General features: G+C 42.8%; 1 protein-coding gene across 1 annotated transcript in view; it reads left to right on the plus strand.

The window, feature by feature from the left end:
• The first annotated feature begins 4,633 nt into the window (after nt 1-4,633).
• cldnj (claudin j) overlaps nt 4,634-26,555 on the plus strand; it is a 38,547-nt gene continuing 16,625 nt past the window's right edge. The window contains exon 1 of the mRNA XM_052109680.1: nt 4,634-4,663. The gene's annotated coding sequence lies outside the window, so the exon portion shown is untranslated. The remainder of the gene's footprint in view (nt 4,664-26,555) is intronic.

The following is a 26,555-nucleotide window of genomic DNA, read 5'->3' on the forward strand; positions in this document are numbered from 1 at the left end:
AATTGCTTACCACAGCTATGCAGACGACACACAGATCTACTTAGCCCTATCACCTAACGATTACAGCCCCATTGACTCCTTGTGCCAATGCATTGATGAAGTAAACAGTTGGATGTGCCAAAACTTTCTTCAGTTAAAAAAAGACAAAACAGAAGTCATTGTCTTTGGAAACAAAGATGACGTTCTCAAGGTGAATGCATACCTTGATGCTAGGGGTCAAACAACTAAAAATCAAGTCAGGAATCTTGGTGTGTCTGTAGAGTCAGACCTCAGTTTCAGTAGTCATGTCAAAGCAATAACTAAATCAGCATACTATCATCTGAAAAATATAGCAAGAATTAGATGCTTTGTTTCCAGTCAAGAACTTGTGCATGCTTTCATCACCAGCAGGGTGGATTATTGTAATGGACTCCTCACTGGCCTTCCCAAAAAGACCATAAGACAGTTGCAGCTCATACAGAACGCTGCTGCCAGGATTCTGAGCAGAACCAGAAAATATGAACATAACACACCAGTCCTCAGGTCTTTACACTGGCTCCCAGTTACATTTAGGATTGATTTTAAAGTATTATTACTGGTATATAAATCACTCAATGGGCTAGGACCTCAATATATTGCAGATATGCTCACTGAATATAAACCCAACAGATCACTCAGATCATTAGGATCACATCAGCTAGAAATACCAAGGGTTCACTCTAAGCAAGGAGAGTCTGCTTTTAGCTATTATGCCAGCCGCAGCTGGAACCAGCTTCCAGAAGAGATCAGATGTGCTCCTACAATAGTCACATTCAAATCCAGACTCAAAACACATCTGTTTAGCTGTGCATTTACTGAATGAGCACTGTGCCAGTGTGTGTCCGACTGTTTGTACTGTATTTTATTTTATTTTATATTGTAAACTGTTTCAATTATTCTTATTTTTTTTTATTCTTATTTTAATCTCTTCTATGTAAAGCACTTTGAATTACCATTGTGTATGAAATGTGCTATATAAATAAACTTGCCTTGCCTTGCCTTGCCAAGAGATTATTCTCTATGAAAGACCCATTTGTATACATTTTGGGCAATAAATATAATTAACAATGACTTTTGTGTTTTTTGTGAGTAATTGAAATAGACTGCTGAAAGCAGATTCCATTTCACAAAATATATTTACATCACCAGTCAAAAAGTTGGGATCCACCGTCTGAATTTACAGTATTCATGATCTTAAAAATCATTTACAAACACGTATGAACAGGGTTGGGAGGGTTACTTTTTAAATGTATTCCACTACAGATTACAGAATACATGCTGTAAAATGTAATTTGTAATGTATTCTGTTAGATTACTCAAGGTCAGTAACGTATTCTAAATACTTTGGATTTCTTCTTCAGCACTGGTAGATTTTTTTTCACTTGTTTTGACTATAAAAATTCTGTCAGTACAGGAAGACAAAATACAAACCTTAGCCCCCTTAGGGGGCTTTCACACTTGGTCTCTAAGGGGGCTTTCACACTTGGTTCGATTGCCTGTTCCGAACCCGAGTTCGATTGCTCCCCCCTCCCCCCTGCCCCCGATGGACTGTGTTCACATTATATATTTGTATCCGAACCGCGGTACGCTTGCGTCATCAAGCTGCTTGCGTCATCAAGTTGCTTGATAACCACGAAATGAAAAGGCGTCAAAATTCAATGAATAGACTTGCTCGGTTCACATTTGTTCTTCTTTTTTTTAACCTTTGGTTTTGTTTTCAACATCAAGATACAGAAACACACTTCCGTCTCTCTGCCGCAAAAATACTGAAATCGTTCAAAAGACAGCGGGCTGTCCGCCGAAGACAATTTTTGCAAAGGCAAGCAGAAATCATCTCTCTGCTTGCAGTGCGTGTGCGTGTGCGTCAGTCCCGCTTTTCGTCAAGGTAAGTGTATACACACGAACGCACGCACGAAAGTAAACCCTTTCCGCTCATTTTGAAAGTGACGCGTGTGAGACTGACGACCACATTATACGTCATCAATAGCGGTTCACTTCCGCGGTTTGGTTCGATTGCGTTCATATCAGCAGCGAACCGTACTGGAGTTCACATGAACCGTACCCCAGACCACCTTTTTAAGCGGACCCGAGTACGGTTCGCTGGTGCGCACCCGAGTTCGGAAGACAGCGTTCACATCATCCAAACGAACCGAACTCTGACGTCATTCGAACCGGGGTGCGCACCAAAAGTGCTAGTGTGAAAGCCCCCTTAAAATACATTCTCTGAAAAACCCAAAAATCTTATGCAGTATTGTTTCTAAAACAAGATTCATCAAATTGATCAAGTTTTAAGGATTTATAGATATTTTTACAGGAAAACAATAAAAACATTTTTATCAAGAATATGATTTTTATACTAATATCAAAGGTATTACTAGAAAAAAAGAAATTATGGTCCAATGGGAATTTTCTTGATAAATAAACATGATCGTGTCTGGTAACATGTAAAATGGCTAGAAATAGCATTTTAGTTTAGCGTAAAGCTGACAATTTACACAAGGTTTATTTCTATTTCTTCTGCTCCAAACTTACTTCAAACGTAGTTCTCTGTCTGCTCGTATGAATGAACACATCATAAGAAAGTGTTTCACTGCTGTTCAAATGTAAGTAATTTGCTAATGCATTATAAATCATTTATACAGTATATGCAGTTATAGCAGCATGTATAAAAATGGCTACTTATATCCAATACTTGCCAAATAGTGAGCATTTTAATGTACATTTTATAAATGCTTAAAGCTGCATTCACACTGCCAGCGAAATCGCGCGAGACAGCGACACCATCCCATTCATTTTCAATGAGAGTTGGCGACTTCCGGCGACACGAGCTGTCGTGACCGTCGACGATCTGATGTGGGCGTGTCCAGCGACGCGACAAAGTTGAGACAAGTTTAAATTTATTCAAATGAAGAGCGACTTACGAGAGCGACTGCCAATAGGAGAGAAGACGGTAGAGCTCACGTGATCCTTCTCTCTCTTTCAGCTCCTGCAGTAATCAGGGGACCCACCCTCTGCAGCAGTTCATCAAACTGGGTCCTGTCAAGCCTGAAGTACTGCTGGAACCGGACTTCATCCAGCCGCAGCTGAATTGTTTTGTGGACCCAGAGAGACCGGTGTTTGCGTTTTCACCGCAGATAGACAGCCGCTATGGCAAAGAGCACGCCTTGTTTCTCGTTCATCTTTGATATAAAGCATTTTATGTACCGATTTCATTTATATTTAATATTTTCCCTCCAAAATGTTTGTTTTTAGTGGCAAGAAAACTGATTCACTGTCAACAGCAATGGAATGGCATCCGTGAATGTCATTTAGAAATGTTACTAGGCAACCAGTAGTGGGAATGCCCACTAGCGACCTAACCGCCAGCCACTGGCAGTGTGTACGCAGCTTTATAAACAACTTATTCATACTTACAGTATATTATTCAAAAACATGAAAAGGCCCTAATTCATGATTCATGCCACAATAAAGCAAAAATTTTTTGTTTTTGTGAGACTAAAAGATGTCATTTAACAATCTGCTTTGTGTTTATATTCATTACTGTAATGTGTCACTTTTCTTGTCACGTTGATGTCAAAAGAATGGTTTTAACTTATCCTAGTTACCTAAAGTCCTCTCCAAAAACATCTTTCAGCTCTACGTGCAGTGGTGATTCTAGGGGATGGGTCTGTGAGTAGGGTGGGACATGGAGGGGCCACGCTACCCTGCCCCGCCCCCTGACAGAATGTGGCCACAATCCTCTGGCCCGTCTTCAATAACAGATGACTGGGGAACAACAATATCACCTCACAACAATTCTGTTTTTGTCCGTTCACATGTTTCTGTCATTTTTAATGCTGCGTCAGTATATAACGATTGTTTACGCTTAATTGGAAGTTCTGCCCAAATTGCCTGCAAAGCATCATGGGACTCAAGAATATAGTGGATAATAGTCTATATTTGCTGCAATGTGACATTAATCATGAAATGGGGCATTTTATTTTTTTGATTAATGTTAATAAGGGTAATAAATGTTTTATAAAGCATTTATAAAATGTAAATTAAAATTACCACTGCTTGGAAAATTTTGCATGAACTTCCCCCATAACTGCATACAAAAGATTAATAATGTATTTGTAAATTACTTATTGGTTATAAATAAACCTAATTATAAAGCCTTTACACAGGGAATATTAAGTGTTGCCCGAATTGTTATATTTGATACCATTGTATCCAAGTTTGCATTTGCTTGCTTGAGAGCCTCACACTTGCTTTTGAAGCATTCCAAATAATCTGTCTGAGAAGGTAATCTTTGACAAGTCATCTTTCCTCAATTCCTTAATTGTAGACATTCCTTACCTGTGTACGTGCATGTGGAACCCTATCCTCTTTCCTCTTGCCAAGAAGATTTTAATGAGCTGCCATGTAAAATAGAGCCATTATTGTCCTAACGGTACTTTTGGCCACCAAACAGAGCTCTCTTTCATGAATGAAACAATCAGTATCCCTTAAAACTTTATCCCTCTTTTTTCCAGTTCCACTATGCTCCTCAAATGTCTGTTCCCTATAAACCCTTGGATGGTGAAAGCAAGAGGACATTTTAAGGTATAGAGCTGCAGTGCCTTTGGGGAAGATTGCATCACATTCTCTGGACATCGGACACAAGGTCAGCATTCCGGCCACTTGTTTCTTCTTATTTTCTTAGAAATGCTAGAATATATATTTTATAGAGAAATAATTATAAATGGTTTATAGCTGTTGGATGTGTGTGTGTGTTGCGGTGATTGAAGCAATAGAGTAAGTCTACCAAGTGTGGTCTACTAAGGGGGTCTTGCCCATTCTAAAGTCAACATACCATGTTTTTGGACTGTGAAAATAGGAAGATTATGGAGCTACGGTACTGTCTGTCTCATTGAAACAATCATTTTCACTGCTGGTATCTTAAGGTTAGAGCAAAAACTTGATTGCATGTTTAATGCCACATGAATTGCTTTCTGGAAATGGCTAATTTAGCAGAAAACCCCATTACTAAATGCATGTGGCTATCACATGATTATAGCTGAGTAGAGATTCAATGTGTGATTAGCATTATGTAAAGTCCTCCTCCTAAGCTCTAACATTAACTTCGATTAGCAGGAACAAAATAGGCTGAATCGTTTTATTACATTTTATTAAAGGTGGGGTATGTGATTTTCTTTTTTGACCATTTTTTCAAAATAACTTGAAATCCTATTCCTAACCCACTTACTGGCTGTAAATTAGAAGCACTGAAATGAAAATTAAGCAATTTAATCATCTGTGGAACGGGCAGGACTCGAAAAACTCCAGCCAATCATTTTCAAGACCATCTAGAATCATTGGACAGAAAATGTGTCAATGAAACGGTCGTACCATGCCCCCCTTCCCCCACCACCCTGGCGCTGCGTGTCCGTTCGTGCGCATACTCAAAGCTCGTGACCCAGTAACAGGAAGCGATTGTATGTATGGAGAATAGAGCTTTTATAGTGCTAGTGGGGTTGTTCCACATTTCTGTGAATCCTGTTTTGAATAGAAGACCGCTGTACAGACGCCAGGGCTGGCTATGTTCTTTTTTTTTACAGTTATGAGAAAATCAGCTCTACACCTTTCAAGAGTGGTATGCGAACCCCTCCTCCTGCTGTGTCAACAATTTGCTCTGAAAAATTGTCTGACAGGTGAATGCACTGTTTGACTAGTGAGTCTAGAACACTGCTAGAACACTGCGCATCTGAGTTTTCGCTCGTGCATGATTGCGCGTCCATGTTTTTCGAATGGGTGGAGTCAGGGCCAGCGTTGGAGGAGAGAAGGTAGGACCTTAGAGTTGTGTATTTTCAAAATCTGCCGGCCGTTTTGCAAATCACATACCCCACCTTTAACCTATAATATCATTTTTGATGGTTGCGGACAGATAATGCATCCAACTATCCATCTATCTATCTATCTATCTATCTATCTATCTATCTATCTATCTGTCTGTCTGTCTGTCTGTCTGTCTGTCTGTCTGTCTGTCTGTCTGTCTGTCTATCTATCTGTGTGTCCGTTCGTCCATCCATCCATCCATTCATCCATCTATCTATCCTTTGTAAATCCATGTAACAAACTTTACCAATGTAGTTTGTGTGTGTAGTTACCAATGTAGTTACCAAAAATTGTAGGAAAATAGTAATAACCCAAAAGTTTCTTTCATTCATGTATTGCACATTTTGTTCTTAAAAAGGTACTTTTATTGAACCATGTTGCCATTCGCTGAATCATACTAATGGTGTATTTGAGCAAAACTATGAATAACTATGAATAGCTAAATAGTAACTCAACTAAATAGATGAGTTAAGACCCGCCGTTGGGATTTGCTTGAGCGATGACACCATCACCTAGGGGCAAACCATGATGAAGGCGCACCTGAGTGCTCCACCCCTACTTGTTTCAGGTGCATAAAAGGACCCACTTTACTCCAGATGTTAATTAAAGCAGCTCTACAGACCAGAGTATATACGTTCTCACACTCTCTTTTGCCTCAACACATGAGCGAAGCATCGTTCCAGCATGGTCTAATCTCCGCAGGGTTAAGGTTGATCGTGGTGTGAGCTATTCCCCTGTGGCTCATCACAGCGTTCATTGGGCAGATCACCTGGGAAGGAATCTGGATGGCTTGTGTGGTTCTGCGCACTGAACAGAGACAGTGATAAGTCCATGACTCTGTGCTGGCCCTCAGCTCAGATCTCCAGACAGCTTGTGTCCTCTGCATCATCTCCATCCTGGTGGGTATTTTTGGCATCATGTTAGCGACGGCTGGAGGGAAATGCACCAATTGTATCAAGGATGAGAACACCAAGGCCAAGGTAGGCATTGTTGCTGGAGCGATTTCCATCGTCGCTGGACTTCTCTGCTTGATTCCGGTGTGTCGGACAGCCAACATGGTAATAAGGGACTTCTACAACCCTCTAACTGTCAGCTCACAGCTTTGCTGTTTATTGGTTGGGCTGCTTCTGCATGACTGCTTATATGTTGCTTTGTGCCAACTGCACTCCCTAAGACCACTACTCTGCAAAGTACACTGTTCAACCTGGTGGATGTGTGAAGTGGAACCAAGGAGCGATGCAAATAGTGACATTAACACAGCATATTCAATGTACATTGTGATTCGGTCAGATGTTTGTTCATGTTGTATCACTGGCCAAATAGTTTAATCAGCCGTAAGCTACCAACATATGATGAGGATAGTGAATGCATCAGGTCACATAGATGAACAGAACAACGCTGGCAAAACTTTGGATGGGAACTTTTAATACATCTTATTAATTTTGTCAATTGGAGACACAATCAGCACTCCCTCTTCAGGAGTTATGAAATTGTATAAAATGTAAATGTAATCAGATGGAGGCATTTAAATTAATACAATTTTGAACATCAAATGTATATATATATATATTGCTTGTGGTCATCAGTCACAAACAAAATAGTTATAGATATATATAGTTAGAGTGTCTGTAACTGAACACCAATTTAAAGCACTCAATTCATACTAGTAATATGTACTAGAGAGATTACTTGAGTGTATTAAAAAAACATAAACATTATTATAAACATCCTTTTTTAATCATTTTCTTTCAAGCAAGTATTGTAAAGTATTAATTAAAGAAGAAAATTACTTTAAAACCTAAAACTGTTTTAAATGGGAAAACACTCCTTTATTTTCATAACATCTGAATACAATTCAAACCATTTCCATTGAAAAAGAGAAGGATACAAGATTTTGTTTATATTTTGTCCCACAATAGTAAAACCCATATACCTTATATCTTATTGTTATATTTGGTGGATACAGAAAAGAAAATCTAAAACCTTGTTTCATCAACACTTGAAATAATGGGGCTTTTCCACTGCACGGTACAACTTGGCTTGACTCGACTCGGCTCGCTTTTTGGGGGTTTTCCACTGTGGATAGTACCTGGTACCTGATACTTTTTTTAGTACCACCTCGGTCGAGGTTCCAAGTGAGCCGAGCCGATACTAACCAATACGGACCTACCAACAGTTTAGGGAAAAGTAGAGAAAAAATCTTAAAAGTGACTACAGAACCATCAAAAAGTGGAGGTGATTCGACCAAATGGACACTATCTAAACCAGCGAGCAATGGGAGGGAGAGTACCCTGGACTGCCGTTGATCCACGGTGGAGGATGGTACGTTTTGTTATGTTAACTCTATACTCTGCTCAAAAGCTTCACTTTATTTAGTTGACCAGCTACTGCAAGCTCGCTTCTAAAACAACTAGGTCAATTTAACTATTACACTTGTGTAAAATCACCATGCAACAACTGCTTTATGTAGCAGAATGAGCTAGTAGCTAACAGCTAGCGGTCGTGTTATTGTTTTGGTCAGTTTGTGTTGTGTTTAAAACGATGTCACGGCAGTAGAGGCGGTGCAACTATGACGATCAGCCTATAATCCCACCCAGGTTGATGCGGCACTAAACTGTAGTGGAAATGCAAGCTCAGAAAAGTAAAGCGAGTAGAGTTAAGGCGAGTCGAACCGTAACGTGCGGTGGAAAATTGCATTTAGGTGACCAGCAGGTGGAGCAAAGATGCAGGAAAGTTTTTTTTTTTGAAAGCAGAAACAGAATATTTCCTTAACTACTACTGATGTCATATTTGTTATATTTTCTAGCCTCCGTATCAACACAATTATCGTTCCTTGTTTGCCTGTGCCATTTTTTGACAAATGTTATTTGTAAAAACATTTATAAGGTTTGTAGTCCAAATACAATTCATACAAAAAGTTTAGTTTGGTGCTGTGAGGGCTGTTCACACCGAACGCATTATTATGCACATCTGCGCTGTTTTTAATTTATGTACTTATTTATTTATTTATTACAATTCCAGAATGTCAATACAGGAGAAGACAGAGGGTGGCTGAAGCAAACACAATAATATTATATGACATCAAAATGAAGAAAACAGAGAAAGGAAATAATAGTAAAAAAACTAAACATGAAACGCATAGTTCATCCCAAAATGAACATTTTCATCATTTATCTCACCCTCATGCCATCCCAGATGTGTATGACTTTATTCTGTAGAACACAAATTAAGATTTTAAGAAATCAATGCAAGTGAATGGTGGCCAGAACTCTGAAGTTCCTAAAATCAAATAAAGGCAATAATTAATCCATGTCTTCTGAAGTGATATGATGTGGGTGAGGAAAAATATCAACATTTAAGTTATTTTTTTACTATAAATCTCCACATTCAATTTCAATTCCACATTTTTCTTTTCTTTCTTTATTTTTTTGATTGATTCGCGTTCTTGGTGCACAGTGTCACTTTCTGGTCATGGCTGGTCAAAGGTGGAGATTTCAAGTGAAAAAGGCATGCAAGCATGCGCTAAGTGCTGGCGAAACTGTGCTTGCAAAGCGGGAATGGATTTGGTCAAGTGCAATTTATTTCTGAGTTTCTACTATAGTCTGCATCCTATTATACATATATTCCACTCCCTGTCAAGCAACATCAATATAAATATTACTTTTTATATAAATATTAAAAGTGATTGATAACTCTTTGATATTATCTGCTGGTGGAATACCCAAACTGCAAATGCAGGAACTTAGTTCAATTCCACCCTGAAGAGCCTTGAAAAACATAGTTTTCTTCTATTGACATATTCCCTGCTGTATCTTGATTTTGGGGCAGGACTTGACGAACAGCACATGTCTTTTTTAAAAAGAGCCAATTGCAGACCCCAACGTGATCACACGGGAAGTCGGCATGCTTTTTCCAAAAGTTCCATTACCCTAGGATCGGCAACAGTATGCCGACTCACTGACATGCCCTATCTCCTATCGGGCATATTTGGAATGTGCTCAACATCAATTACTTTCCCTCGTGGCTCAGCTGGTAGCGCATTGCCTCGCATTGGAGACAACAGATCAATCCCCATTTAAACGAGCAAGAAAACACATTTGTATAAACAATCACAAGCATGATAAGGAAGTTGCATTTTTGTCCCTAACATTGCATTTTGTCTCTACTAATGGTTAGGGTTAGATTTGGGTTTTGGTTGGGGGTAGATTAAATAAAATAAGCATTTCTCTTCACTGTTTTACACCATGTTCAGCTGTAAAATTTCTTTCTACAACAGGCTTCTGGCGACCTCTCATGGATATAAATGGATGTTACACTTGTTTATATGCTCCGAAACACTTACTGCTTTAGCCTCTGGAGGCAGTGTTTTCAAATTCGGTCAACGTATACCGATCTCAGTTAAAGAAAAATCAGCACACACACTTGCCGATTTTTATGGGAGATCAGGCTGGTTCAGTCGGGGAAGTGATCTACCGGAGTCTGAGCGATTTTACAATGACTTAACTAGAGGACCAAAAGATCTAACTGATCATAACCAATAACCATCCCAAAAACAAACACAGCTCATTGAGGTATTTGCTTACGACGAGGCTCGAGCCATTGTGCAAGTCAATCAGTTTGCCTATGCTTAGAAACGGCCCTGACGCCAATGCAGATGACAATGAGAAACAAGTGAGTAAAATATCACAATACACAAAACATAAAGAATAAACAACACTCATTCGTGCATCCCAAGGAACACCTGCATTAAACATAAACTCCAGCGAGTTTCCTCACATCCAACTCCTGCGTTGGCATGTCCCATTCAGCAGAGATCAACCCTATGTCCTATTCCTTTCAAAGACAATTACCCTCCACTGTGAGAGCTTCACATGTTTGAAAGGTGATAAATACATTTTGTTGTAAAGGACCGTTAAGTGATTCTTATTGAAAAATCTGTTTGGAACAACCCTACAGCATGGATTGTGCTCTCTTCATTATGCCCTGCAAAAGTCATGATCAGCACCAGTTAGAACACAGCCACACACACTGATTAGAGGGGGGAGGGCGTTCTCGTTCTAGAAAACATTTGATTGGACAAAATAAATGCAGTAAACTGTGAGTCATAATTTCTTCTGGGTCTGTTTAGCCGGAAGAGAGAGAGAGACTGCAGATTTTAAATGCTTATATCTTTTTAAAACCAATTTTGCCAACATTTAGAAGTACACTAGCATATAGATGGGCTTAAAGCTAATAGATATAAAATAAAATCAGCTAATGATATCACGGGGTCTTTAAAGCTGCATTATGTATCTTTTGGCTCTTTAGTGGTTGAAGCATTAAACTGCAAGTTACATGTGGAGGAACACTTTACATATGTTGTGATTTGGCACGGTTCTATTGGTGGATGAATCTCATGGTTTGAGGACTCGGGGATTACCTGCAGAGTGGAGTCATGACGCGCTATTTTCATGCTGATATATAATAATTTGCTTAAACATTTATATCTGATATTACTTACTTTGAAGAAGATAAACATTACATTAATATTATAAGATAACATTCTTAAGTATATTTTAAAATGATTATTAAAGTGTTTTATCCACTACACTCAATGCACATTATTGTTTGTATTGTACTAAACAGGGGGGCCTGGGTAGCTCAGCAAGTATTGATGTTGACTACCACCCCTGGAGTAGCACGTTTGAATCCAGGGTGTGCTGAGTGACTGCAGCGTGGTCACGATTAGTGGTTCTGGAGAGTAGCATGAGCCTGAAGAGTAGCATGAGCCTCCACATGCTGTGAGTCTCCGTGGTGTCATGTACAAGCACTCTCTGTTGAATAGAGATGTTTTTTTTATGTGTTTACAGAATTCAAATCAGCTAGCTAAAATGTATTAAAAAAAATGTTGACAAAAATTTTAGAACATGAATCAATCATTTTTAAAAACTTAAAAATAATTACAAGTTTTAATGATGTCCTGATGTCATTGTAATGTCATTAGTCACTTTTACTCTTAATTCATCCAGCCCTTTTCTCTCCTTCTGGAACGAAATGACCAAACTATAAAAATATATATCCTTCAGTCTGTCAACAGATACTGATCCTCAGTTGTTCGAGAATTGAATGGGGGTGTTATGAATGTAGGTGAGCAGGAAGGCAGACGAGGGGCGAGGATCTAAATGCAGCGAGACTTTATTTAAATAAAAGGGCAACACGAAAAAACACAAACAAAGGAAACATCCACAATGGGAAAAAGTAAAACAAAAACACGGATGGCATATGAAGAATTAACAGGCGGTTTAAACATCGACGGGAAACACGGAAAACAGGCATCCACATACATCAAAGACCGACACGGGAATGGAGAAACAAACAGGGTTAAATGCACAGACACAGGAAGATAACAAATGACATTCAGGTGCAAACAATGACAGTGTGAAGAGTACCGGGAACAATAGTGAAGGTGACATGGAAAACACGGGACAGACAACCAAGGAATCATGACGGAGTGTGAAGGACCGGTAACCATGGTGACGGTGACATGAAAAACACAGGGCAGACAACAAGGAAATCGTGACATAATCACCCCTCAAAAGGATCGGATTCCAGACGATCCAAAAAAAAAAAAATCGTCCAAGGAGTGAAGGGGGGGCTAGCAGACAAAAGGAGGGACACAAGGGACAAACAGACAGACCAAGGGAGCACAAGGGGCAAGCAGACAGTCCAAGGGGGCACAAGGGGCAAGCAGACAGTCCAAGGGGGCACACGGGGCAGACAGGCAGTCCAAGGGGGCACAGAGGGCAAGAAGGCAGTCCAAGGGAAAAACACGGGGCAGACAGGAAGTCCAGTGGGCACAGAGGGCAAGAAGGCAGTCCAAGGGGCAGGGAGAGGTCCAGGAGGCCTGGGAGGTGGCCACAGGACAGGGGCAGGTCCAGGAGGCTTGAGAGGTGGAGCCCTGGGAGGCTCGAGAGGCTCGAGAGGCGGAGCCCTGGGAGGCTCGAGAGGCGGAGCCCTGGAAGGCTCGAGAGGCGGGGCCCTGGGAGGCTCGAGAGGCGGAGCCGTAGGAGGCTCGGGAGGCGGAGCCCTGGAAGGCTCTGGAGGTGGCTCGGGAGGCGGAGCTGTGGGAGGTGGCGCCGCAGGAGGCTCTAGATGCGGAGCCCTAGAAGGCTCTGGAGGCGGAGCCGTAGGAGGCTCGGGAGGCGGAGCCCTGGAAGGCTCTGGAGGCAGAGCCCTGGGAGGCTCGTGAGAAGGGGCCCTGGAAGGCTCGAGAGGCGGAGCCCTGGGAGGCTCGAGAGGCGGAGTCCTGGGAGGCTTGAGAGGCGGAGCCCTGGAAGGCTGGAGAGGTGGAGCCCGGGAGGGCTCAAGAGGCGGAGCCCTGGGAGGCTCCAGAGGCGGAGCCCTGGGAGGCTCAGAGGCGGAGCCCTGGGAGGCTCGAGAGGCGGAGTCCTGGGAGGCTCATGAGGTGGAGCCCTGGGAGGCTCGAGAGGCGGAGCCCTGGGAGGCTCGAGAGGTGGAGTCCTGGGAGGCTCGTGAGGCGGAGCCCTGGAAGGCTCGAGAGGCGGAGCCCTGGGAGGCTCGAGAGGCGGAGCCTTGGGAGGCTCGAGAGGCGGAGTCCTGGGAGGCTCGAAAGGCGGAGCCCTAGGAGGCTCGAGAGGCAGAGCCCTGGGAAGCTCGAGACACGGAGCCCTGGGAGGCTACTGGCGCTGGCTCTGGGACAGTCGAGGGTTAACCCTAACCCTCGCTGACCGTGGCAGGCGTGGGCTCTGGCTCGCTGACCGTGGCAGGCGTGGGCGCTGGCTCGCTGACCGTGGCAGGCGTGGGCGCTGGCTCGCTGACCGTTGCAGGTGCAGGTGCTGGCTCGCTGATCGTGGCAGGCGTTGGCGTTGGCTCGTTGACCATGGTAAGCATGGGCGCTGGCTCGCTGACCGTGGCCGGCGTAAGCTGGAGAAGCTTTTCCTCTCCTCCTCCTCCAGGTGGACGAAGTTGGCAGCGCTGGCTCGTCGATCAAGGCAGGCATGGGCTCTGGCTCGAAAGCCGGAATCAAGAGGGGCGAGTTTCTTCACAACGAGACTCACATACTCCCTCCACTTGTGCTCTCCGGGTTCCAGTGCTTCCCTCCGCCGGCATGATGGTAACCCAATCCAGTAGATAGGATTTCAGGGAAGCATCGTCGAACCCGGTGTAGATGGCGACAGTGGAGAAGAGATGTGAGTACTCGCGAACGGTCAAATCTGCCTGGGCCAGTTCTGTAAAAACCGCTGCTAGATCCATTTTTGGGTCAGCCTTTCTGTTATGAATGTAGGTGAGCAGGAAGGCAGATGAGGGGCGAGGTTCTAAGTGCAGCGAGACTTTATTTAAATAAAAGGGCAACACGAAAAAACACGAACAAAGGAAACATCCACAATGGGAAAAAGTAAAACAAAAACACGGAAGGCATATGAAGAGTTAACAGGTGGGGTAAACATCGACAGGAAACACGGAAAACAGGCATCCACATACATCAAAGAATTTTCTCAAAGAATGGAGAAACAAACAGGGTTAAATACACAGACACAGGAAGATAACAAATGACATTCAGGTGCGAACAATGACAGAGTGAAGAGGACCGGGAACAATAGTGAAGGTGACATGGAAAACAAGGGACAAACAACCAAGGAATCGTGACAGAGTGTGAAGGACCGGTAACCATTGTGACGGTGACATGAAAAACATGGGGCAGACAACAAGGAAATCATGACAGGAGGAATGTGGCGTATTCCTTCAGTGTGTCAAGCCAATGATATGCTCCTTCACAGCCCACACTCCAATGCTATTGGCTCATGCTATAGTCAGTCTTTAGTGGAAAAAGCCACCAAAGCAGTTACATGCTTGAAACTTGTGAAGTGCTATTGCTGTTTAAAAATGTGCATGCTGATTACTGAGTAACAGATTTTTAAAGGGGCTGAGATTAATTTTAGGGGGGCTAAATCTCCTCAATAGGGTCTAGCAATACCTGTGGCCATCAATATAACCATATAATACCAGCATATCCAAGAACTGTGAGAATCACTTGTTTATCCAAATTTAACAACTCTTGGGCAAAAGTGCCTGCCCACTTTACTTCATTATGTCCACAGTAAGGAGGAATTTGATTTGTGGTTGAGATGTGATTGCCAAATCAGATGTATAATCTTCAAATCACCTGAAGATAAGATACACTAAAATATTGGGTTCAGACCAGTGCGCTTTCCACAATCACCAATTTAGAGATATCACAAAACTGAGCCCATTTACATTCACACCAGTAGGCCTACGCTGATTAATTGATCCCAAACATCAGCTTACTTTAAAAAATCAGACAATATTTTAAATATTTGCGTTATTTTCTGCTTTTGACGTCAAACCGTGAAGAGGCATGCGCACATCATGTGCACACATTGGATAAGCCAGTGAGAACAGCGGTTAAGGTGTTTACATGCGACGCAAAATCAGTGTAATGGGCAAAATTCTACCCGTGTTGATCAGTTTATTCTTAGACCGTTTATGTACTTATTTTAACTTGACTTTAAGTGTAAAATCACTGTTGTGTAATTAATCGGTATTAATTAATCGGTGATTTTACTCTTAAAGTCATGGTGAGGTTAAGGTTGTGTGTATTGTATTACACTATGTTTTAAATTTGGGGTTAAACTTATGATAAATTGCTACTTCAAAACCCTGCTGTTTCTCTTCCTTCTGTGGTACACAACAGTACAAGTTGTACGTTTTTAGGAGCCAACTCGAAAAATGTCGATTTTGCCATCTTGTACTATTTTGACTTGTCATGAGATTGGGTTGGATGACATCTCAATATTTAAATGTTGGTATTAATCAGTTTTTGGGTTCAAAGCTTGTTGTGAGGGAAGTTACTAATCTCAGTGATGGTATTTTAGCACTGGAAACTCAGGGCTTGGAATGTTGTGTAAACATTATTGAGTCCAGATTATGAGCAGATGCTCTGTCAAGGTCTTTTTCAGAATGTGAAATTTACCACATTTGATCTCTACAACTAATGGATAATAATGTCCACTTATGCTGTTCTGACCACCTTCAAATCTGGTCTGGGCAAAATTCCTGGTACTTTCTTGATCGAATTTCCAATATCTGTGTATCAACACAATTTTAAGGGCCATCTTAATTTTAAGTTTTTGACTGGTTGCCAGTGTCACGCCTCCCTCGGACTCTCCATCTTCCTCAGTGTTCCGCTCCTCTTCTCCCGACCTCTGATTCACCACACCAGCTCACTCGTCAATGACTGCTTAAATATATCACTTTCACTTCAGTTCACTCTCAAGTGTCACTTAGGACTATTGTTTGACCATGCTGCTCCCATGTTTTTTTGCTCCTTCATCCAAATTTATCGAAGCCTGAAGCTTTAACTTATTGCTTGTTTTATTGTGACCAGTTTCTCTGCCTGATTCTTCCTCTGAAATTTTCTGGACTATATTTACCTGGATACTCACCTTTGTTGTTCCCTTGTTACCCAGAGAAGTCTACTTGCCATAACTTACCTGTTTACCAACCTATGTATATCCTCCAGTGTACCGAATACCTGTGTCATTTCATCTGTGTCTTCATCTCACCGTACATACCCTGTATATCCTGTGTGTTTTCATTAAACTCTCTCACACCTGGTTTCACAACAAAACTTGTGTGGATTGAGTCCATAACAGAAGACATGACCAATTATGGAACCAGCGAGACCAGACTCACCCAGCGCAGATGAGATCCTCGAGGCGCTTGTACAGCAAACTTCGGTTTTCCCTCGCTTTGAAGAACGCTACTCTCGCAATCCAACACCATTTATCATTCACTGTAGCGGCCCTCGTCAACTCAGGTTCTGCTGGTAAGTTCATCTCCCCGACATTCTGCCAACGAATCAGCCTTGCCACCTTCACATGTTCCACTCAGTAGTGTGACAACCCCGTAGGAAAGGCTTCATCACTCATCGTAGAGGTCCTGTAATGCTGAAGGTGGGCTCTTGTCATTTGAAATATTTATTCTGTCTGGTGCTGGAAGGCTCCACGTCCAACATAGTTCTGGGCAAACCATGGCTGCTGCAACACTCCCCCACTGTGTCTTGGACCTCTGGCGAAATCTTGTCATGGAATTCGCAGTGCTTCCAAGAATGTCTGACTCTGTCTTGTCAATGTACACCTCCACCTGCTACAAATTCTTTCCCGGTACAGATCAACTCGACAACAATTGAGAGTCCCAACATCAATCAGTCTGTTTCCATTCCTCCTGAATATACTGAATTCAAGGGTGTCTTCAGTTCCACCAAAGCAGCCCAACAACTACTTCAACATCCATGGGATTGCATGGTAGATCTGCTCCCTTTATCCTCTCTCATTGCCCGAAAAGCATGCGATGTAGGAGTACATCAAAGAAGCCCTTAAGCAAGGATATATTCGCCCTTCCACCTCACACTGTGCATCCAGTTTCTTCTTCATCGCTAAGAAGGATGGAGGCTTAAGACCATGTATAGATTACCGCACCCTCAACCAAGTGATGTTGAAGTTCCGATATCCTCTTCCTCTGGTCCCTGCAGCTCTGGAGCTGGACCTTTGCATGACTTGGACCTTTGGACCTTTGCAGTGCATACAATCTCATCCGTATCCGAAAATGAGATAAATGGAAGGGCACATTCATGGCCCCTACAGGACACTATGAATATCGGGTGATGCTGTACAATCGATTGGCCAACGCCCCATCCATTTTCCAGGGGTTCATGAACAAAATTTTTCTGTGACTGCCTCCATAAATTTCTCATAATTTACATCAATTTACTCCAAATCCTCAGGTGAGTGCCAACGACATGTGCAGTTAGTCCTCCAGCATCTCCAAGAAAGTCACCTGTACTTAAAAGCTGAGAAGTGTGCCTTCCATCTCCCGTCAGTTCAATTCTTATGCTACCATATTGGACCTGAGGGGGTGCAAATGGACCAGGGGAAAGTAGAAGCAATACAGTCCTGGAGAACACCTACTACGGTTAAGGAATTCCAGCACTTTCTTGGATTTGCCCATTTGTACTGTCGCTTCCGAAGTAATTTCAGTTCCGTTACCGCTCCATTAACCACCCTTCTGCGCAAAAAGCCTAAGAAACTACCCTGGTCAAACGTAGCCACCCATGCCTTCCAAACCCTCAAACTGGCCTTCAACTCCACTCTGATACTTCATCATCCAAACCCAGAGCTCCCTTTCATTGTTGATTTGGGGTCACGACTCCTTTGGGCTCTCCAACTCCCTCAGTGTTCTGCTCCTCTTCTACCGACTTCTGATTCACCACACCAGCTCACTCGTCAGTGACTGCTTAAATATGTCACTTTCACTTCTGTTCACTGTCAAGTCTTACTTAGGACTATTGTTTGACCGCACTGCTCCAATGGAGTGTTTTCGTCCAAATTAATCAAAGCCTGCAGGTGAAGCTTGTGACCAGTTTCTCTGCCTGATTCTTCCTCTGAATTATAGTGGATTTATTTACCTGGATAATCACCTTTGTTGTTACCTCATTACCCAGAGAAGTCTACTTACCTGTTTACCTACCTGTGTATATCCTCCAGTGTACCGAATACCTGTGTCATCTCATCTGTGTCTTCATCTCACTGTGCATAGTCTGTATATCCTGTGTGTTTTCATTAAAATCTCTCGTGCCTGGTTTCACAACAAAGCTTGTGTGGATTGAGTCTGTAACAGCCAGAGGGTTGAAAAATTATTAAAGAGCAACATGCAGGTTGAATTTATAACTGAATTAATACTTTATATTGTCTGCAGAGGTCTTTTAAAAACACATATGTAGAAATTACTAATGAAATCTCATTTGATGTAGAGATTTTGATGAAAATGTGCTAGGCTCTGGAATACGCTATAGCAACGCGAAAAATAAATCTTTCCCGCTATAGCAACGCGTCATATGACGTAGTGCGAGGCAAATAAAAGAGCTCGCGGTCAGCTCTCTCATTGTTGGGTGTTGATGTAGTTAGAGCAGTAGTGAGAGACAGAAAGTTTTAGATCGAGTTTTAGAGAAGCCATAATGGTAAATTATTGTGTTTGTGCTGGTTGCACGAATTCCAGCCTGTCATGACATCGTGTCCATCATTTTCCTTCTAGGAAAAACAAGGCTTTTCGGTCTTGGGTGCGTTTTGTGCAGGTGAAGAGAGCAGACTTCACTGCCGCGTCTGTTACCACACACTTGGTCGTTTGTGGCTCACATTTCACTCCGGAGAATTGTCGACCTGGAGATTTGTTGGAGTCTCGGATGAGATTTCGGAGTAAGGACCACGTGAGGCTGATTACTGATGCTGTTCCCTCGGTGCACTCGATGGAATCAAGTCCACCGTCAAAGTTTACACCGGATTTTGGCGCGGGCGGGACTGGAGGACCAAGTGCTAACGTTAGCAGACATTCTGTGCAACGAAAACGAGCACTTAGCAGAGTAAGTCTTACTTTTAATTATTTTAACTCTTAATTTGTGTAATTTCGTAATAATAATAGTATAATATTTTTATATAATATATTTTTCATAATATTAAATATTTAATATTTATTTAGTATAATAATACAGAGAGAGGGAGAGAGACTGAGCTTTAGGACAGGTTGTCGTAACGTAATTGTTTGCCTTCTGAAATGAATTTAGTAGTTTGCACAATGCTATAGGCAGGAAGCTAGCCCAACTCTCCCGTTTCCCCCGCATTTCAATTCAAACTGTTCTCCCGCCGCCCTCCCGTCTGATTTTGTATCCCCGTAGGCTAACGTTATACTCTCCAGTAAATTGCAAGGTCCAAATGTATTACTCATAATTATAGGCCTGTGGGCCATCATAGGCATGTTCGTCCACACCGGAGAACTCGGTTTCTTCATTCGCATCCATTGTAACCTGAGCTTGAGCTTGACCAGACTCCCTCGGCCATCGTCAATTCCAGTTAGTGCTTTATAGACGCGGAAGTTATTTTATCACAATTTATCTCAAAATATTGTTAATGGCTAAATATATATTACTCCAGTTCAGAAAATCTAGTTGTTTTATCATCAACATACACTATGCTATATAGGGGTGTCCAACCTGCATGTTGCTCTTTAACCCTCTATTGTTCACATTATGAAATAATTTTAAAAAGTTTGATTCACTTTTCATGCATAGAATGGACCACATTAATAAAAATCAAAAGGGAAATTAGAAAAAGATAATTGAATATGATAATTTTAGGCATGTACGTTGCTTGGACATTAAGTGCACAAAACAAAACAATTTAATAAAATTCTCTCTTAGCTAACTAAATGTATCTTCAATGTCAAGTAAGTACTAAAAAAATTGATTGTTTAATAATGCTAAATACAAAAAAATATAGCATATGATAACTGCAATATTGTTTTAATGGTGGCTGCGTGTGACATCACTGTGAGCCATATCCATTCCGCTATCATACAATGGAGTTCAAATGTTTTAAAAAGAAGATTACTCACTAATAAATGTTAATTTTATTTATGATGGCTGAGAAATCAATGAAAATAAATTATGCTGTTCTATGGGCAGTTCTCCGGAGCACAAATGTGCAGCCACTACAAAGTGCACCATGCCAGAAAATATATATTAAAATGACCACCAAGACATCTTTTGTGCAAGAAAAATTATTTTGTTTTTTAATTAATTTTTTTTTTCATTTCCATTTTTTTCCAGCCTGAGGAGCAGTCTCCCATCATGGATCTTTATTGTGTAAAAATGACTTATTTATTTTATTATGCATTTCTTAGTATTTATTTGGAGATGGCTATTTTAGATTTCCCATATTTAGCAAGTGAGCATAAGCATTATGGAAGCAGCTAATTTGAGCTATTTTAGGAAATCTTAACTTTTTTTAATGTGCAAAGTTTTTCAGACGTGCTTATTCTATTCATTGGTGTTGCTTTTAACTTTCATTTTATCTCTCGTTCTTATTTATTTATTTAAAGTGACTTTGAATAAGAATGGAGAGGTGAGGGTTAATCCTAATCAAAAGACAAATTGTTATGTTCCAGTTTGCAAAGGCAAGAAAAATGTGTGTGTGTATGTAGGCCTATATATAGTGTGGCGGACCTGGATAAAACAAAACAAACAAGATTTTGTTGTTGCCGCCCCTCGGATAAAATCGGAACTTAATTAACGGATGTGAGGTAATGGTATGTATGTGTGTGTGTGTGTGTGTGTGTGTGTGTGTGTGTGTGTGTGTGTGTGTGTGTGTGTGTGAGCGTGTATTTATCACTTTGTGGAGACCAAATGTCCCCATAAGGATAGTAAAACCCGAAATTTTTGACCTTGTGGGGACATTTTGTCGGTCCCCATGAGGAAAACAGCTTATAAATCATACTAAATTATGTTTTTTGAAAATGTAAAAATGCAGAAAGTTTTCTGTGAGGTTTAGGTTTAGGGGTAGGGTTAGGTTTAGGGGATAGAATATAAAGTTTGTACAGTATAAAAACCATTATGTCTATGGAAAGTCCCCATAAAACATGGAAACACAACAAGTGTGTGTGTGTGTGTGTGTGTGTGTGTGTGTGTGTGTGTGTGTGTGTGTGTGTGTGTGTGTGTGTGTGTGTGTGTGTGTGAGTGTGAGTGTGAGTGTGAGTGTGTGAGCGTGTATTTATCACTTTGTGGGGACCAAATGTCCCCATAAGGATAGTAAAACCCGAAATGTTTGACCTTATGGGGACATTTTTTCGGTCCCCATGAGGAAAACAGCTTATAAATCATACTAAATTATGTTTTTTGAAAATGTAAAAATGCAGAAAGTTTTCTGTGAGGTTTAGGTTTAGGGGTAGGATTAGGTTTAGGGGATAGAATATAAAGTTTGTACAGTATAAAAACCATTATGTCTATGGAAAGTCCCCATAAAACATGGAAACCAAACATGTGTGTGTGTGTGTGTGTGTGTGTGTGTGTGTGTGTGTATCAAAACAGGTTTGACCAATTACTAATTTAAGTGAATACTTTTTGGGTAAAATTCTGTGAGGATTGATATTGTTGTGCTGAGAAAGTTGCGAACATCAAACAATTTGTAGTTTGTTATTTTCCTTTTGATATTTTCCTTATTCCCTTTATTGCCCAAAAAATGTACACATACATATTTAACTTAATTTACTGATTTTATTTTTTACTACAATTTATATTACCCAGTTTTCTTTTACACTCACTACAAACATGGCCACTTCCACTCCCCCTCAAACAACTTTTGTGGAAATTGATCCCCCAGAAATATCAACCCCAAACTGGCCACCTGTTCAACAAGCCCAGCAGCAACCAAGACTACTTCCTCCACCTTATGTTTCCACCATTCACCCCAATCCATTCAGCAGCACCCCTCCAAGGGTCCAGGTGGGTTTTGCATCTCCCCACTTAGTGTTAGATCTCCTCTCCAACTCGATCACATGCAACTGTGTACTTCCTTAGAAGTTTCATCGCCATCTTCAGGAACACAATAACTACCAACAAACATTGTGAGGAAGAAAATGCAGATCAAATGACCAAGGCCATGAAGGTGATGGTGACAGGAGAACTACAAAAAAGTGAAGTTACCTTAATTTCAGAAGTTCGCTTCATGGTGGAACAGCTCCAGCTGGAGCTGCAGGAGGACATTCGATCCACACAGAAAAACTCTCGAAAGGACTGTGAACAGCTGTCCAAGGAGATTAATCACTGTAGAACACTGTAAAGGGATCAATGGAAAGGAGGAGGTGAGAATCGGCTTTTCAATATAAATAATAGTTTAATGATAAACTTAAAAGACGATCTCTCTCTCCCGCCCGACTCTATTGGACAACAGCCGCCTCTCCGGGTCAGAGGCAGTCCTCCAGCCCCTGGCGGACGGAACACTCCGCCGCGTTCTCGGGGAACAGAAGGGGTCTCCCCCGCCCCTGGCAGCGGTTCTCTTGCTCCAGGCGGTCGGCAGTGAGCCCCTCCACGCTCGCGGTCGGCGGTCTTAAACCCCGCCGCGTTTTCAGCGGCTGGTAGGGAACTCCTCCGCCCCTGGCAGTGGCCCTGACCACTCCAGGCGGTCGGTTAGGAGCCCCTTCTCCCCTCGCAGTCGGCGGCCATCGTCCTCTTTCAGGCGGCTGGGCTCCTCGTCCCCCGGCAGATGGCCGCTGCTGCTCCGTTGAGGTGGACGGTAGTGGCGAGAACTCTACTACGGCGTATCCCTCCTCCTTCCCGGGCTTCGGCACCAGTGTAAAGAGATCAATGGAAAGGAGGAGGCGAGAACCGGCTTTTCAATATAAATAATAGTTTAATGATAAACTTAAAAGACAACATAAACACACACATGACGGACATGTCCGTTAATGATCTCTCTCTCCCGCACGATCCCCTGCAGTCGACCTTTATCCCTCATGCAGGCTTAATTAGCCTAATACGGGACCGGGTGGGTAGGATCACGACCCGGCCCTGCCCTCTGCCCTGCCACAAACACAAATGAATGCCCTACGAGACCACCTTAAAGAGCTGAAACTGGAAATGAGTAACAACTTAAAGTCAGTGGCAGACCTTCAAAGAAGTATAACACTATCACCTCCCAACACAATTCCTTCACCTCCACCACTGTGACTGTCTTATTATTTTTCTATTTTATGTTGGTGTAGAGAGCCAAAAGGTTAAAGGGAAAAAATAAGTTGTTTTGTATGTATGTAACCTGTGACTTTTAGAGCTTATCTGTGGCATCATTTTGTATTTTGACAGGCTTACTCCTGTCTGGCACCTGAAAAAATTTATTTAGATCAAATTATATAATTATTGATTTAAATTGTGTTTCCTGGGAGCTGCCACCGTTACAATATACATATATATATATATATATATATATATATATATATATATATATATATATATATATATATATATACACACACACACACACACACACACACACTACAAACATCCAGTGATCCAATACAAAATGAAAGAATGCACACATACAAATAAAAAAAATTAAACAGACAAGAGGAAACACTTAAGAATAAAAAAAATTTGTTTTATTAAAACTACAAACCGCCCTCCACTGCCCCTCCCCAAGGACCCTCCAAAAAGGCCAAATAAATTCCCCATTTTTTTATTGAACAAATCCATAATAGCCTTCTATATGACATTGCCTCAAATGCCACCACCCTACTCATCTCTGTGTGCCACTCTTGAAACAAGGGCACTCTAGCCGACTTCCAACCCATAAGAAGGATTTATCTGCCGATCATACCGATAACACTGGCTAGGGCCCAATATTTTATGTATCATCTAGGGGTCTCTCTTGAGAGCCTTGTGCATATCTGAACTTGAGAAAAGGCCAATGAAAAATTGGCAAAAAGAATTTGCATGTCCTTCCCCCAGACATACGTATAAATGGGAGGGAAATAAGTCTGTCCATTCAGGGTTTTGCCCTGAGGAGCTGAGAATGAGGTTCGGCCATAACAGTGGCTCGGTTCAGCATTGTGGTCGGGAGGACACAAAGTCTTGTTCTCTCCATCAGTGAACGGAGGTTACAATAGTAACCTAGATGTTCCCCGTCTGTCGTTCACTTCGACATTGAGTCGAAGAAGCGACACTAGATTTAATCATGCAGGTGCGGGCAGGCAGTTGAGTGCCAAAGCGACAGGCCCCGTCAGACTGCACATACCCTTCCCCAACACTCCATAAAATAAATAGTCATAATCTTCTGGTTCCCGGGACCCCGAAGGAGGGAACAAGGCAATGTACCAAGCATTGGAGCAGGCCGTGCCAGCCACGCCTTTTCTCTCTCTATGTTTCTGGCATAGAGTTGAAGCGGCTGGTGCCATCTTAACACTATCATAATCATCGGGGAAGGCATTCTTTTCCAACTATTCTTTCAGGGGGAAAAGACCACACCTGCCCAGGCTAGGGGAGGTAAAGAGTGGTGGAATACATCACATGGGTTTTCAGGGCACAAGTGGGAAATGGCGCGGTGGTAGATCCTACCTGCTGAGAGGGAGGAGTTGCTACAAAACGGCAACTGGGGGACAGCGGGGACTGCACAAGGGAGATGCGGGTCCACTCGCAAGGGGACCGTACCGCGGAAAATACACACAGGGGGATTAATCCACATGGGGGCCTGTCCTGTGGGGCACTTATTCCACTACAGAATAGTTTCAGTACTCGTAGTGGGCCTCGTAGGGGAATTCCTCCACTGAATTCGCAGACCAGAAGGCTAGGGAGGAGTCATCCAGGGAGTTAGTGGGGTCTCCTTGGATAAGAGCGCACATGATCATCTCAGTGGAGGGGAAAGGTGCTAGATGCAAGCGGTACACCCGGTCAGTTGTTTCGTCGTTACAGAGTTCTACTGGCTCGGACCTGAGAGAAACAGGGATGAAACCGACTCAACCCTGAGATTGTAATATCTCGTAAATGTATCGGGTGTTGCCCAACCCGCTGCTCTGCATATGTCTGCTAGGGAGGTGCCGTTGGCCAGTGCCCACGAGGATGCCACAATTCTCGTCGAGTGTGCTCGATCCCGCAAGGGGGCGGGCACGGCCAGGGTATGATAGGCCAATGCTATGGCATCAAAAACCTAGTGTGAAAGCCTATTTTTGGAGACAGCATTCCCTTTCTGCTGTCCACCAAAGCAGACAAAGAGCTGCTCAGAACATCTAAAGTTCTGCGTGCGGTCCACATAAGTATGCAGGGCACGTACTGGACACAGCAAAGAAAGGGCTGGGTCTGCCTCCTTCTGGGGCAGTGCTTGCAAGTTCACTACCTGGTCTCGTAGTCGTAGGAACCTTGGGCACGTAGCCCGGTCGCAGTCTTAGGATGACATGAGTGTCTGCCGGACAGAACTCCAGGCAGCTGTCGCTGACAGAGAATGCTTGCAGGTCCCCAACCCTCTTGATGGATGCGAGCGTGATCAGGAGGGCCATCTTCAGGGAAAGGGCCTTGAGCTCGACTGATTCTAGCGGCTTGAAGGGCGGTTTCTGGAGGCCCGAGAGGACCACTGAGATATCCCAGGAGGGGAACAGGCTTAGCTGGGGAGGGTTCAACCTCCAGGCACCTCTAAGGAACCTGATAATCAAGTCGTGCTTACCCAAGGACTTGCTGTCCACTGCATCGTGGTGGGCCGCGATAGCAGCTACATACACCTTCAAGGTGGAGTGGGATAGCCTCCCCTCCATCCTCTCCTGCAGAAATGAGAGCACTGACCCGACTGTGCACCTCTGTGGGTCTTCGGACCGGTAAGAGCACCAATTCGATGATGGCAAGATGGTAGGCCTCTTAGATCTTCTGCATCCCATCCAGGAGCCAGACGTGGAGGTTCCAAAGGTCTGGGCGCGGATGCCAGAGGGTGCCCCGTCCCTGAGAAAGAAGGTCTTTCCTCAGGGGAATTCGACAGGGAGGGGCTTCGCGAGGAGCATGAGATCCTAGAACCAAGTCCGGAATGACTTGTTTCTCGTTCTCCCTGACCTTGCACAGCACCTGCATGCTTGTGCAGCCCCCAGGGCCAGCTTTGTGCCAGCACATCTGTCCTGAGGGGGGCCCCAGTTAGGGAGTACCAGAGTGGGCAGTGGGAGGTCTCTTGAACAGATCTACCTGTGCTTTGCTGAACAGTTCCCAAACAAGCTGGACCGACTGGGGGTGATGCCTCCACTCTCCACTGAGCGTACCTTGTCATGACAGCGCATCTGCGGCCATATTGAGGTTGCCCGGGATGTGAGTG

The sequence above is a fragment of the Xyrauchen texanus genome, chromosome 38 (genome assembly GCF_025860055.1).
Source record: "Xyrauchen texanus isolate HMW12.3.18 chromosome 38, RBS_HiC_50CHRs, whole genome shotgun sequence".
Taxonomy (NCBI): Eukaryota; Metazoa; Chordata; class Actinopteri; order Cypriniformes; family Catostomidae; genus Xyrauchen; species Xyrauchen texanus.